Genomic DNA, 15,599 nt, shown 5'->3' with positions numbered 1-15,599 from the left:
AGTCTTCTCAGGCCTTCAGACTTGGACTGATTACACCCTGGCTTTCCTGGGTCTCCAGCTTGCGGATGCAGATGCGGGGGACGTCTCAGCTTTCAAAATCCATGAGCCAATTCCTTACGATAAATATCTTCCTCTCTCTCTCTCTTTCTCTGTGTGTATATATATATATATATTATTGGTTCTGTTTCTCTGGAAAACCCTGACTAATACATCCATGCTAGGCCCTGGAACGGTTGAGAGGAAAGAGGGCCAGATGTGACCTGTCTGCTCACGTTTCGTCCTTCTCATCGTATTTGAAATTTCTTCATGGCATAGCCTTCTCTCTTTTTCTATAGTTTTAGTCAAGAATGAAGTCAATTGGAACACGGAGCCATATTTCCCCCTACATTTGGTTTTTTTGGGTTTTTTTTTTTGCGGTACGTGGGCCTCTCACTACTGTGGCCTCTCCCGTTGCGGAACACAGGCTCCGGACGCGCAGGTTCAGCGGCCGTGGCTCACGGGCCCAGCCGCTCCGCCGCATGTGGGATCTTCCCAGATTGGGGCACGAACCCGTGTCCCTTGCATCGGCAGGCGGACTTTCAACCACTGCGCCACCAGGGAAGTCCCATTTGGCTTTTATTAAAAAGAGGCAAATACCAAGAAAATACGTTGATATGCTAATAGTTTGCCCTTGCAAAGCTCTCTTCTCTTTATCCAAGTTTATTCCTCACAGGCAGGATTTTAATGTAATTCAGCATATAGCGCAGAATAGATGATTCGTTAGTGGGTTGACACTGATGGTCCTCACGACAATTCTTTCGGATAAATAAATACATCAGTGGTAATGTTCCAGAAAGGTGACACTTTGGGCCAAGGTCACACAGCAAGGAAGTAGAAAAGCTGGGATGAGATTCCGGAGGGCCTGATATCAGCACACGGTAGTGCCAAGGGCCAGTTCAACTGTCTCAAGGACCGAGCTCCTTGCTCATACCTCCTGTGACATGGAGCAGGGATAATAGGTAGTCTTATCCTTTGCAGGGTGGTCGTGAATTTCAAATGTGATAATGCCCGTAAAATCACATCCTAAACTTAGATCAGGAACCACTTTCCAAAATAACACCTACATTTCCCCACTGTGGTCTGTGTCACAGAGAAAGACCACAAGGTCAGCGTCCCAGCAATCTCTCACTGGCTAGTCTCAAGTCCCCTGTCTTTCATGGAGCTCGATCAAATTTCTAGTTTCATAAAACACTGTACCTTCTTCGCCATTTATTTCCTTGGTTTAACCTGCTTAAATACTCCCCCCATTCAGAAGCAATTCAAAAGCATACATTTTTGTCAATGCTATGTATTTTTATTTATTATTATTATTATTTTTGGTTGCACTGCGCGGCTTGTGGGATCTTACTACCTCGACCAGCGATTGAACCCGGGCCCTGGCGGTGAAAGTGCCGAGTCCTAACCACTGGACCACCAGGGAATTCCCAACGCTATGTATATATATTTTTTAACATCTTTATTGGAATATAATTGCTTTACAATGGTGAGTTAGTTTCTGCTGTATAACAAAGTGAATCAGCTATACATATATCCTCATATCTCCTCCCTCTTGCGTCTCCCTCCCACCCTCCCTATTCCACCCCTCTAGGCTGTCACAAAGCACCGAGCTGATCTCCCTGTGCTATGCAGCTGCTTCCCACCAGCTATCTACCTTACGTTTGGTAGTGTATATATGTCCATGCTACTCTCTTGCTTTGTCCCAGCTTACCCTTCCCCCTCCCCGTATCCTCAAGTCCATTCTCTAGTACGTCTGCAATGCTGTGTATTTTTAAAAGTTGGCTAGTAAAACGTACAGATCTTGTCTTCTTTTCTTGTAGACATGATGTGTTTTGAGCCTTGAGTTTTGCATGCACTGCTGATACCTGCTTTTCTAGCACTTTAATACATTCAGTTCAGCTAAAAAGAAATCACTTTATAAGCTTGGATGCCATTAGAGTTTGTTGTTGTTAGTAGATTGGAATATTTTTTAGCTGTTTCTCCACGTACAGGAGTTCAGGATTCAGTGATTTCTGAACAGATCCCTGCACATGTGTCAGTCAATTGTAATGACCCATAAACTCTTTTCAGCCAGCTTAAGTATAGATCAACTGTCTTGGCAATAAGTAGTTCTACTACGATTTAATGTAAATATTGAAGAAAGTGCTTAACTCTTTACTCCTGTTTGTTTTTTTGAAAGCAATATGCCAATGCTGCTTATCATCCTGTAATAAACTTTAACTTTTTAAAAACTTGTTCCTCCTCAAGTTAGGAGAGTTGGTTGAAAAAGTATAAGTTTTGGAAGCAGACAGACTGGAGTGGTTTCCAGCACCTCTGCTGTAGTGGGTTTATTTATTTATTTATTTATGGAAGTTATGGATTGGTATTTGGTATTTTTAAAATTAATTTTTATTGGAGTATAGTTGCTTTACAGTGTTGTGTTAGTTTCTGCTGTACAGTAAAGTGAATCAGCTATACGTATACATATATCCCCTCTTTTTTGGACTTCCTTCCCGTTTAGGTCACCACAGAGCACTGAGTAGAGTTCCCTATGCTATACAGTAGGTTCTCATTAGTTATCTGTTGTATACATAGTAGTGTATATATGTCAATCCCAGTCTCCCAGTTCATCCCACCCTCCCTTCCCCCCTTGGTATCCATACGTTTGTTCTCTACATCTGTGTCTCTATTTCTACTTTACAAATAAGTTCATCTGCACCATGTTTCCAGATTCCACATATAAGTGTTACTATATGATATTTGTTTTTCCCTTTCTGTGCTGTCCTGGATTTTATCTGTGAGCCCCCAGCGCCATTCCCACGCCTTTCCATGCTCTTCCCTGTATTGTAGGGGTTGGAAAACTGGGAGCTATATTTCCTTTATTTGGCTGACGGCATGGTTCCAGATGTGGCTTAGGTTCTTCCAATGAAATGCGTGTCCCTGAGAGGAAGGAAGAAGGGAATAGAAAGCATTTTGCATTTGCTGGCAGCAGTTTTGGTAGATGTGAAATTCTCTGCCGTGGCTTCTGTATTTCCCTAACAAATCTGAAGCTTTGGCGGAAGCATGACCTTGACAGTGTCTTCCTGCGTTATCCTCATCTTTGGGTGGCAATCTTTATACCCAGCTGCAATGGCAAACCTGAAAGCTAATGATGGGCAGGTCCATCTGCCGCTCTCCTGGCTTTCACTTCTCGGTTTCCTCCAACAGTTTTGTAAGCTTCTGATGTCTAATTAGGATTAACACGACTCATCTTTTTCAGCTTAAAACACCTGGACTGTTTTCAGTTTGCCTGACCAACCTCTACCTGATATCACCACTGACCTGCTTTGAGACCTGGAGCAAGACGCTTTACCTCTTTGAACCTCAGTTTCCTCATCTGTGAAATGGGCATAATGACTCATAGAACCCCTCCAAGGGTAAACAGATAATGCATGTAAAGTTTCCAACACAAAGTAGGGGCACAGTAATGTTACTGTTTTGTTTTCACAGTCTGTCCCACCCCTCCTGCCTTTAGAGATTTCTTGACTCTCTTCTTTTAGGTCCAGGATTCTTCCTTTTTTTTCTTTAATTGATTACAAATCTAGGTGCCTTTGGGTGAGCTCCTGCTGCCTGCCATTTTGATTATACTTGGTGCTGCCTCCAGTCCCAATGTTCTACGTTTTTGAGCACATATTTATCACCTGTCTTTCATGACAAGGATGATTGATTTCTGCCAGATTTTATGGTTATTAGCTGGAGACCTTGTCCTGAGAGACTCCATCAGAACTTTCTTTATGCGCATCTCTCCAAGTCATTTTTAACTCTGTCTGATTCATTTGTCTTCTTCCTAAATGTAGCAAGTAAGCTCCTGGCCAAAGGAACAGTCTTCCAAGAGGAAAGTGGTTTTTTTTATAAGTCCTAGTCTACTTATAGGAACCCACCTGCTGTTATTCTCATCTTTGAATCTGAAAAGGCTCAGCAGCCAGCCCTCTTGGTCTGTGGGGTGGAGTGGATGATGCAAGTGATGGGATCTAGTGGTCCCAGCTCTGCCTCAACTGCCTGAGGGGCCTTAGGCCGGGAACTACCTCCCCTGGACCTTGGTTTCCTCCCTCCTAGCATCGGTAGGTCAAGTCTCTGAAGGCGCTCCCAGCTCTGACATTGAATGAGCAGTGGCTGCCAGTTGCCTCCCCCAGGTTCCCCTCTGTGGCTGACGCCAGTGAAGCCTACTGATTCTCAGACGTTGCTCTTCCTGCCTCATGCTGATCCCTCTAATGGGCATGGGGTGGATTCTCCAAAGATTGTTCCCTGAACACCCGAGGCATGGGTGACGAACAGACCCATTCTGTGATCTCTTGCTGTGGACCATGGGCAAATTTCAATTGAATTTACTTCTATAATCATTTATTGAGTGCCTCAGGTGTGCCAGATGCAGGGCTCTGTGAGAGGATGCGGAGCGTTTGTTAGTTAGGAGAGACGGACATGCAGTGGTGCTTCAGCACCATTTGATGAGTGGCGGCCACAAGGCCCTGACTCACCAGTGCCGAGGTCCATCCAATCAGACCTGCTGCTGGCCAGGACACCGGACCAGTGCATGTTGATTGACTGCCAGCTCAGTGAAGGGACAATGAAAACGCGATGTGATAAGTGCGCTTACAGAGGGGAGTTCAAGTATCCTAGAAGCACAGAGCAGGCACCAAACTCAAGTTTTGAGAGGAGCCATTGTGGCGAGCTTCTAGAGGGAGAGAACATCTGAGCTGAGTCTTGAAGGGTGAGAGAGGGCTGGACAGGGGAGGTAAGAGAAGGGAAGGAGTCTGGAGAAGAAAGATCATGAACAAGGCAAGAAGGGTCAGACAGCAGGTGGGGAGGGGATCAAGGTGCTGCTGGAGTGCAGAGTTCAAGGATGGAAACTGTGAGATGAGGCTGCAGAGAATAGGTAGGATCCAAGTGCACAGGTCCCTGAACTGGACTGATATGAAATTTAGATTAGAGAGTCAATATAGCACACAGTTAGGTGATCTTACGAGCAATACTGCTTGAGTTTGAGGACTAGTTCCGCTATTTACTAGCCATGTGACCTTGGGAAAGTTTGTCAGTCCCTCTGGGCTTTAGTTCTTCATCTATAAAATGGGCGTATAGTACCTTCCTTCTAGGGTTATGGTTAAAATTAAATTGATTAGACTTGAAAAAGACTTAGAAAAATGCCTGGCATAGGTAAGTGCTCACTAAATGCTGATGCTTATTCTTATATTTCATTGATTCCAAGATGCACATTTTTCTTCTGTAGTCTCACATCTCTAAACTTTGGATGTGACTTATGGTGGATGTGACTTTACAATCACTACCAACCAGGCAGCAGATGTGACAGGGTTATCTTCTTTTTTTTATTATTAAAGTTTATTAGTTTCAGGTGTATAACATAGTGATTCAATATTTTTATAGATTATACTCCATTTAAAGTTCTTATAAAATAATGGCTATATTTCCCTGTGTTGTACAGTGTATCCTTGTTACTTAGGTTTTTTTTTCACATAGTAGTTTGTACCTCTTAATTCTCTATTCTTATTTTGCCCCTCCCCCTTCCTTCTCCCTACTGATAACCACTAGTTTGTTCTCTATATCTGTGAGTCCATGACAGGGTTATCTTTGTGCACGTGTGAACTTGGGTATATGTCCGTGTTGTTCTGACTTCAACTGCATGATATGCATTGTTGAAATAATGGATGTTGGATTTAGTTGCCATTTAGCATATAACTAAAAGAATACACTGAGATTTGGTATTGGATTAAAAAGTTGTTATATCTACAGAAAGGCATGGATACAGAACAGTAGATTTTATTTTATTTATTTATTTTTTTAAACATCTTTTTTGGAGTATAATTGCTTTACAATGGTGTGTTAGTTTCTGCTGTATAACAAAGTGAACCAGTTATACATATACATATATCCCCATATCTCTTCCCTCTTGTGTCTCCCTCCCACCCTCCCCATCCCAACCCTCTAGATGGTCACAAAGCATCGAGCTGATCTCCTTGTGCTATGCGGCTGCTTCCCACTAGCTATCTATTTTACGTTTGGTAGTGTATACATGTCCATGCCACTCTTTCACTTTGTCCCAGCTTACCCTAGGAGGTAGATTTTAAATTAGTGAAGCAAATATTCATTGGCGGCATAACAACAATTCTATACTTATTTGCAAAGCAAGGACCAAGTGCCTTTACAGTCTTTAAAAAGAGAGACATCTGCAAGAGATAATACTGTGTTATATTTTTTTACCACAATGTATGCAAAAGGATTGCCTGTCAAACACCAAACATTGCAACTGATGGTAATGGAAATTGACAAATTCCTCAAAATAGATGAAAAACATTTCAAAGTAACAAGATGCTGGTGAGACCAATTAATCCTAGGGAATTTGTGCCATTATTTAATTGGCAGATATTTTTTCTTGCTTAGAGGTAAACAAGTAATGGTACCACTTCTAATTGATGGCAGGTGGTATTAGATGCAATATATGTTGCTGTTGTTGTTATTATGATCATTCTGTAGCTGATGAGCAGCCATTAAACATGAGGTTGGAGGTTGTTAGATTTGTGTCTTTAGAAAAGGACTTTATCATCAGTTCCTCATCTGGTTGGAGTCTTTCCCTTCCAGCTCCCACACAGCGCTCAGGAGGCTCAAGTGTTGGATAAGACTGGCAGATTCCCTCCGAGGATATGATTGCAGACACCTATGACTGCTAATGGCAAGGGGAGAAACTAGCTTCTCTCCTGGAGACCACCGCCTCAGGGTAGAGAATTCACAGATGGAGTAACAGGCATGGATTTGCAGCTCCTTGAAAGCCGGTACAGACAGAGATGTGGTCTCTTGGTGAAAGATGCTGGACATGTGCCTCATTTGAAAGCACCATTAGCAGATTAATATCTCCTAGTTAAAGCTGGGACTTGGGAATAAATGGCTTTCTTTGGGGAGGGGCCCAAAGAGGTTATGTTAACCCCATTGACCCCAGGATCTTGAGAGAACCGAGGTTCCTCTGGAGATGCAGCCTCTTAACACCCGAAGGGTCGATGTATGGATTCTAGTTGGCTTGGATTCTGTGACATCCTAGTTGGGTAATCTTGGCCCAGTCTCTCAACCCCTGTGAGATCCAGTTTCCCCATTTATTCAATGAGATCGATGACACCCAATTTACAAGATCTACTGTGAGAACAAAATTAAATAACACATGAAGCCTACCCAGCAAATTGGCAGACAGAGGCTAGATAATCTAGACATATGCATTCTCTCTCTCTCTCTTTTTCTTTTTTCTGGCTACGCCACATGGCTTGTTGGATCTCAGTTCCCTGACAAGGGATTGAACCCATGTCCCCTGCAGTGGAAGCGTGGAGCCCTAACCACTGGACTGCCAGGGAATTCCCTGCATTCTCTTTTACTTCTCCATTTTCTGTCAATTTCATTTTTCTTTTCATTCTTCTGTATGGAATTAGACTGGATGTGAAACAAAAGAATCCAGAATATATTAAGAACTCCTACACGTTAATAATAAAAAGACAAACACTCCTATTAAAAATGGGTAAAATGGACTTCTCTGGTGGTGCAGTGGTTAAGAATTCGCCTGCCAATGCAGGGGACATGGGTTCAGTCTCTGGTCCGGGAAGATCGTACATGCTGTGGAGCAACTAAGCCCATGCGCCACAACTACTGAGCCTGCACTCTACAGCCTGCGAGCCACAACTGCTGAGCCCATGCACCGTAACTACTGAAGCCCTTGAGCCTAGAGCCTGTGCTCCGCAACAAGAGAAGCCACTGCAATGTGAAGCCCACGCATCACAATGAAGAGTAGCCCCTGCTCGCCACAACTAGAGAAAGCCCGCATGCAGCAACGAAGACCCAATGCAGCCAAAAAAAAAAATTAAAAATTAATTAATTAATTAATGGGCTTCCCTGGTGGTGCAGTGATTGAGAGTCCACCTGCCGATGCGGGGGATGCGGCTTCGTGCCCCAGTCTGGGAGGGTCCCACATGCCGCGGAGCGGCTGCGCCCGTGAGCCATGGCCGCTGAGCCTGTGCGTCCGGAGCCTGTTGCTCCGCGACGGGAGAGGCCACAACAGTGAGAGGCCCATGTACCGCAAAAAAAAAAAAAAAAAAATTAATTAAAAAAATGGGTAAAAGTCTTGAACATGCACTTTACAAAAGAATATATCTGAGTGGGCAAAAATCACATGAAATGATGCTCAATATTAATCATAATGAGATACGTCTATACACCACGAGAAGGACTAAAATTGCAAAGAGTGACAATATCAAGTGTTGGCAAGGAAGTGGAGTCAATGGAACTCTCCTGCTTTGCTGGTGGGAGTTTAAAATGGTACAAATACTCTGAAAAATTGTTTGGCAGCTTCTCATAGAGTTAAACATACATTTACCATATGACAGCAAATCCAATTCAAAAATTATGACATCTTCTCTTTTGGCACAATTAAAGGTTCATAAAGTGATGGATTGAAACGTAGTTTGTGGTTATGAAAATCGATCATTACACATGTCTGTTTCAAAAGCCACGTGTCCTATAGGATAAATTCCCTAAAGTAGGATTATATACAAAGGCCCTGCCTGCCTCCTCCCTCCTGTTTCCCTTTTCCTCTGTACCATATTCTCTAGCTATGTGAAATGTAGATCTTTTCCCCCAAAGTTCTTACGTAAGCATCCATATCTTTGTGCGCTATTTTATCTGCCTGCAATATTCTGCCTGACTCCCATCCCTATTCATCTTGGCCCCAGCCTGGTGAACTCTTAATCATTCTTTAAAACCCATAGCAAATGTCACCTCTTTGGTGGAGCCTCCCGGGGTTCTCCCAGGCAGAGGTAGTTCTTCCCTCCCCTGTGCTTCCATAGACCTCTGTCATAGCACCACACACCATAGTTCCTTGTTTAAATGTCTCCACCATTTGGTATCCTCAGAGTTGGGGGTTGTATCACTGGCTTTCCAGTGTCTGCCTCATAACATAAATCCCATCATGGCAGTCTTCCCCATGAACTTTTCCTGTGTACTTTACAACAAAAGTCAAATGTCTTCTTATGGCATGTATAGCTCTTTGGTTCCTAGCCCTTCTCTACGACCTCATGCCATTCCACCTTCCCTTGCTCAGGGGGCTCCAGACCCTCTGGCCTTCTGGTTCCTTGTGTGTCAAACCATTCCAGCTGCAGATGCTTCTCGCAAACAACCTCCATTCCCACCCCACTGCCATGGAGTTGGTCGGATGCCCATCCCGGCTCTTGGCAAACTTTTAGTTTATATCCCAACCTTTGGGTCTCAGTCTATGTATGTCCTCAGAGTGACTTTCCTTGGTCACACAGTCCAAGCAGCCCATTACCCACCCTGTGATTCTCTCACAGTATCCCATATTTTTATATGCTTTACTAGTTTAATGTCTGTTCCACCTTGTAGACTGTAAGGTCCGTGAAGGCAGTGTCTGTCTGTTTCGCTCCCTGCTGTATCCTAGAATGTAGCACGGTGCCTGGTGCAAGTCAGGTGTTACCGTATATAGATTTACTGGATGCAGTGCCCAGTAGGTGAAGTGGTGAATGACTAAATCAAAGATTTAATCTCAATTTAAGAATGATGGTGTTGATAGTATTATTTAAGCTATTTATATTATAGGATCAGAATATTTTGTGCTCAACTAAAATAACCTTGCTATACTTTTACATCGTAAGAATAATGCATGCTCATTGCAAGTCAAACAAAACAAGAAAGATATTTTAAAAGTTAATAATTTTCCTTATCCTCTCTACAGTCCCTTTCCTTCAGGCTAACCAGTGTTAATAGTTTTTGTGTGTGGGGAGATATTCTTCTGCATTTTTACATATATGCATATGTGTTTCTTCCTTCATATGTGTGTGTGCATGTGTACCTTTATGTATTTGTATATGCAGTTTTTCTTTTTTAAATGAAAATTGGATATTTTACACACTACTCTATAACTTGCTTTTTTTCCACTTAAAACTTTTTCTCCAGTTAATAACATATCATGGACATTCGTCCAGTTCAACACATACACATATCTTTAATAGCTACATAATATTTCATAACATGGATACCATCATTCTTGAACCAATTCCCTATCGATGAATGAAGTTGTTTCCAGTGTTTTGCTATTACAAATAACTATACTGTAAATATCCTTAAATAAATTTTTCCTTATACACTGGACTCTCAAATATTGCAAATGCTGGGAGAGAAAGCATGGTATTTTTAAATAGTACCAGACTATTTTCTAGAAAGGGAATTTACACACCTTTCAGCAATGTATGAATGTGTCCATTTTCCTCTATCCTAAGAATGGATGTTCTAGTTTTAAAAAATGTTTTCCAATCTCCTGCTCTGTGTCGATGAGGTTAAAGAGAAGTCATCATTCCCCTGGCGTCCCAAGGTCTGGGAACTAGAAGACAAATCCCCCTCCCTTCTGACTTTACAGCCGGAAAACCAGCCCCAAAAGAATGGAGCCTCCAGTTCACTCCCCAGCAGCACAGTTGCCCACTGAACACTGACTCTGTACAATGTTCTGAGCATTAGTTAGACCTTGCCTCAGAACAAATGCGGTCTGGTAATGGGAGCATATGGACATTTGACAGGAAATGCTTAAGTTTGGGTATCGAGTTTAGCATAGTGCTGTGTCAGGGGAGATGTGGTATTAGATTTTCACTGACTGCTTCACTTAATAGCATTAAGGGTGGAGGGGCTAGTGAGTTGCATCTGAACTGCAGGCTCTTTGGAAGAGCAGGTGCAAGGGAGAGGAATGGAGTTCTAAAAATTGAAATCGATGGAGCAAAGGTTCAAGTGTCCTTGCCAATGGGAATTCTCCCATTAGGAATTTTGAAGACATCTCAGACGTTTCCTCATGCCTCCATGACCAACTATTCCTAGTTTCTTCCTTTTAAAATGGATCCTGCACTTACCACTTCCCTAAACTGAAAGTGATAAAGGTAGCACTTTTGCAAAGTGTCAGGGAATTCTGCAAAAGGCTGTAGAAAGAGAAGATCTAAACTTTTGCCTTTTTCAGATTTGTAATTTATTTATTTAAGGTTTTTTTTCTTTTTTTTTTGTGATGTGGACCATTTTTAAAATCTTTATTGAATTTGTTACAATATTGTTTTTGTTTTCTGTTTTGGTTTTTTGGCTGCAAGGCATGTGGGATCTTAGTTCCCCCACCAGGGATTGAACCCACACCCCCTGCATTGGGAGGCAAAGTCTTAACCACCGGACCACCAGGGAAGTCCCCAGATTTGTAACTTTGAGTACAGCTAACTTATCCACTCAGAGGACTTGTGGCTGCAGCTGGCTCATGGGGGAGTGAGGGAGGAGAGAATTTAGGATGGCTTACAAGGTGTTTCTCATACTTAAGTTTTTCCAGTAATGTCATATAATTTTTGCCTTACTGATTATTTTCCTTTAATCAATTCATTATTAAACTTACCCTTTTCATGAGAATAATATATTTGTTCTGGCTTTGAAGTAATATATATTGTACTTTGAAATATATATGTGTGTGTGTGTGTGTATATATATATATATATATATATATATATAAAATATATATAAAACTTGGGTTTCATCCCCTGCCAAAATGCAGAGATAAAATAGCTATCACCCCAGAATTATATAGAAAATCAAACAGTTGCTCAAGCGTAAAAGCAAAGTTAAAGATATTTTCAGGCATACAAAGATTAAAGGAAGTTATGACTCACATATGTGCTGAAAGAGCTACAAAATGATAACATTCAGCAAGAAGAAAAATGAACATGGCAGGAAGACGTAAGGTGCAAGAAGAAACCGTGAACAGAGAAACTGGTGAAATATGTAAATAACTAATTATGTAGAGTAGAATCTCCACATGTACACACACTAACTTTTTTGTATTTAACTAAAATGATGGAAGTAAAATTTTGGACAGTAATACCATGAAAGATAGGAATGGGCAGTTCTAATGATTTAAAACATGCTGACTTTCTTGTCCTATTTGGAAGATAGAGATATTCAATAAGTTTGAGCCTTGTAGGGAAATATAAAGTAATATTAAATAGGTAGACCACTATTAACAAGTGTGTTAAATATTTAAACATTATTAGAAGTAAAGAGGGACATTGCATGTGACAGATTGATTTAAATAGTGTGCTCAATTCTTTATCCCTCCCATTGTCCTCCCATCAGAGGAGTCCTTACCCCTTGAATTGGAGCTAGTTTGTGACACTCTCTGACCAAGAGAATGTTCTGCAAGTGACACTACGCCAACTTTGAGCATTGGTCTTAAGAGGCCTTGTGTGATTCTGGAAGCCTGAGTGCTACGTGAACAAGGGGGGTTAACATACTGGATGATGAGACCTGTGGCCCATCTACATCTGTTGCCACTGCTCGTAGCCACACAGCAACCTGGTGTGTGACTGAGTCCATCCTAGAGCAGCCATCTCCCAGTCAACCCCCCATTCAACCAGGATGCATGAGCATACCCTGCTGAGATTAGCAGAGCCTGGCCCGGATCAACAAAACCGCCCAGCTGACTCCCAGTCTTGCAAACAGTAATACATACTTATTCTTTTAAGCTATTGAGTTTTTAGCTAGTTTGCTAAATAGCAAAAGGATAATGGATATACTATATATAATGATAAACCGTATGCAGGATACACACATACACACACATTCTATGAGTGGAGAGAAAACAGGCAACACAATAAAAACACGCATATAATTGATGCACAGGCATTCCAAAATTTATATTCACATATAAATTAAGACAAGATGTTCACCCTTACCAGTAAATCACAGAGATGCAAATTAAACAACAAAATAAGATACCATTTTATACCCATAAGCTTGGCAAAATTTAAACATTCTGAAAATACCAAGTGTTCCCAAATGTGGGCAGAAGCAAAAACTTTCATATATTGTTGATGGGATTATACATTGCTACAGTGTGTAACTGTAGACAGGTTGGCAACATCTAGAAAACTGAATATGTGCAGACCCTAAAGAATATGCTTTGCACATCCAATTATAAGTATATCCCTTAATGAAATGTTCGCACGTGTTTTCAAGGGAGGGTCATAGAAGGTAGTCACTGAAGTAAAATTTTTGATAGTGTAAATCTAGAACAGTCTACTTGCCCATCAATGGATAAATGGAAAAATGAATATAATCATTCATAGCAGTTAGAAAAAATAAAATATATCCATCTTTTCCGATACGAATAGATTTAAAATTTTTAATGTTGAGTAAAAATAAGAAAGTTACAGAGGAATTAATATAATGTATCATTTACATAAATTAGAAAAACAAGCTATTTTATATACTTATGCATTGATCTTATAACAAAATTATGTATATATAGACTGGAAGGTTCCACATAAAATTCATGACAGAGGGTGCTTTGGGAGAAAGAAGATAAATTAGAATAGGGAGGGTGACATAAATGGTTTCAAATTTATTTGTACATTTTCATATCTTTTTTTTTTTTTTTTTACAAAAGTAATTGAAACTGGAAGGAAGTATATCATTTGTTAATTTTGGGTGCTTATCATAATATTCATTGTATTTTTATGTATTTTCAACCTTTTAACTTGCAAAAAGATATCCCCCCTCACCCCCATTTACCATATGCCTCACCACTAGTATTATTTGGTCTTAACCACTGAAATCCCTGCATCTCTTTGAGAAAAACATACACTGGGTGTGTTCATGAACCATTGTATACTCATGTCTTAAAAATTATCCTGTTGGTAAATGTTGTCCAAAGGTCTTATCCTGACCAAAGAAGAACAAGAGTAGAGAATTAAAGGATGTTTTAACAAGTAAATGGGTGCTATCTGGGCAAAAGAAAAACTCCAAATTAGAATGATAGTGATATACGTTAGACCTGAAGAAGGGTGAAGCCACAGCTGCAGTTTTCTTGATCTGCTGGGAAGAAATGGCTCCACTGGCAGTGGAACCAAGAAAGTCAGACTAGAAGCTCTCCACTCTGCCTCTCCACGTGCCAGGCAGAGGGAGGACTTTCCAAACATGGAAACCATGTTGCAGCAGTCGGGGTTCAAGTGCAGCCTACAAAATAACTTCAGTGATTTTGATTAGAAAGAGATGTGATGCAGGGAATTACTGCTTACAGAAGTGTCACTGGTGCTAGAGGAGCCAGCTTTAGGCTGGATCTCCAGAGCAGCTCTCAGAAGAAATACTGCAGAAGTGGCCTGATGAGGGAACAATTACGTTGGCTTCCCCCAAAAGCAGAACTGGAGAGAGTTCACTTGGAAGGTTATCCCAGAAAGCCAGGATGAGGGACCGAGGGGAGTGAAACAGGGAAGAGGGGAAAGCGAGTAGAGTGTGCGCTGATGGGCAGGTTACCACTGTGGGCAACTGGGTATTCCTCTGGGGACTCCGAAAGGAACCAGGTAGAATGTACCTCAGTATGATCCCTCTGGGGCATTTGTGTGTGGCATCTGTTCCCTGTTGGTTGAGGGCTGGCTCTGGGGGTGTTAACACCTTAGAACTTGTGGGTTGCATCTCTAAGGGCTGAACAAGTTTCCATGACTTTGGAGAAAGCACCAATGCAGAGAAACAGAGAGATACCCTTGCGGGGCTTGAGATGGGATGTGGGCAGCTTGCACAGCTACACTAAAAACCAGGTGGGCTGAGGGGGGATATAGCATGGGGCAAAAAAGTGTCTGCTACTTTGGGGATCCAGTAGCTCTTCCCAACAACTGGTTCCAAACTCACACTATGGCCCTGATCTGGGGGTCGATAAGATGCTGCTGCAACTGTTGCCTCAGAGCTATGCCATTCCCTCTATATCAACTCCAGCAAAATGATAGCTTGCCCACTGCCTCCTTTCTTTCCCATTGACTCAGTTATGAACTCATGTCCTACATGAACAAAACCAGTAGGGGGGCCCTGAACTGCCTCCAGAATGCTAACTGCAAGGGAGTCTGGGAAATGTGGTTTTCAGATTTTCAGCCTCTGTATTAACAGGATAGACCTTGGGAGGTTGACACAGATGTTGAGCCAGCTGGAGTTACTGTATCTGCCCCATATATCTGACCCAGTGAAGCTCCCTTCCAGTTCCCTTGCTTGGTGATTTTGGTTGGACAGTGTCTTCCCTTGAAGCTGTCCCTACCCACTTCCAGGCTCTTTTTCTCTGCATTCAGCTCGGTGAAATAGGGAGAAATCATCATCTTTCAGGGACGACATCAGTAAACTGCTCAACACTCTCAGAGCCCTCCCTGATTTGTCCTCTCAGCTCATATCACAGTTGCAATTATACAATTCTTTAAAAAAATATTAATTTACTATCTGTCTCTCTGCTAGACCAGAGGTCTGTGGGGCAGGAACCACATCCCTGCTGTTCACTGTTGTTCCCAGCACCTACTATTTCCTTGGCACTGATACGCAGAGATTGAATACATATCATCTGAATATATGAATGGAAAAAATGGGTATTAGGGCTTATACTTCCTTTATCTGTACGTGGATGCTTCATCTGTGTATAAGGAATAAAACAACCTACATTCAACATTGCTTTTCAAAATAAGGACAGTAGGAGAAGGGTCTGGTCTAAAGTGACTGAA

The 15,599-nt window shown here is 41.8% G+C and overlaps 1 long non-coding RNA gene across 8 annotated transcripts in view; it reads left to right on the top strand.

Annotated features, from left to right (window-relative positions):
- Nucleotides 1-15,599, top strand: part of LOC137209840 (uncharacterized) — a 168,353-nt gene that overhangs the window by 133,731 nt on the left and 19,023 nt on the right. Inside the window, exons 4-5 of one of the 8 annotated variants that reach the window (XR_010936129.1) lie at nucleotides 6,646-10,338; nucleotides 10,796-11,493. The exons of 6 other annotated variants lie outside the window; for them this stretch is intronic. This is a non-coding gene — a long non-coding RNA (uncharacterized lncRNA). Of the gene's footprint in view, nucleotides 1-6,645; nucleotides 11,494-15,599 lie in introns of those variants that run through there. One more of the 8 variants, XR_010936127.1, reaches the window with a different exon arrangement.

The sequence above is a fragment of the Pseudorca crassidens genome, chromosome 17 (genome assembly GCF_039906515.1).
Source record: "Pseudorca crassidens isolate mPseCra1 chromosome 17, mPseCra1.hap1, whole genome shotgun sequence".
NCBI classification, from domain to species: Eukaryota; Metazoa; Chordata; class Mammalia; order Artiodactyla; family Delphinidae; genus Pseudorca; species Pseudorca crassidens.
The sequence above is the reverse complement of the archived record's forward strand: the minus strand, read 5'-3'. Positions and strand labels throughout refer to the sequence as shown.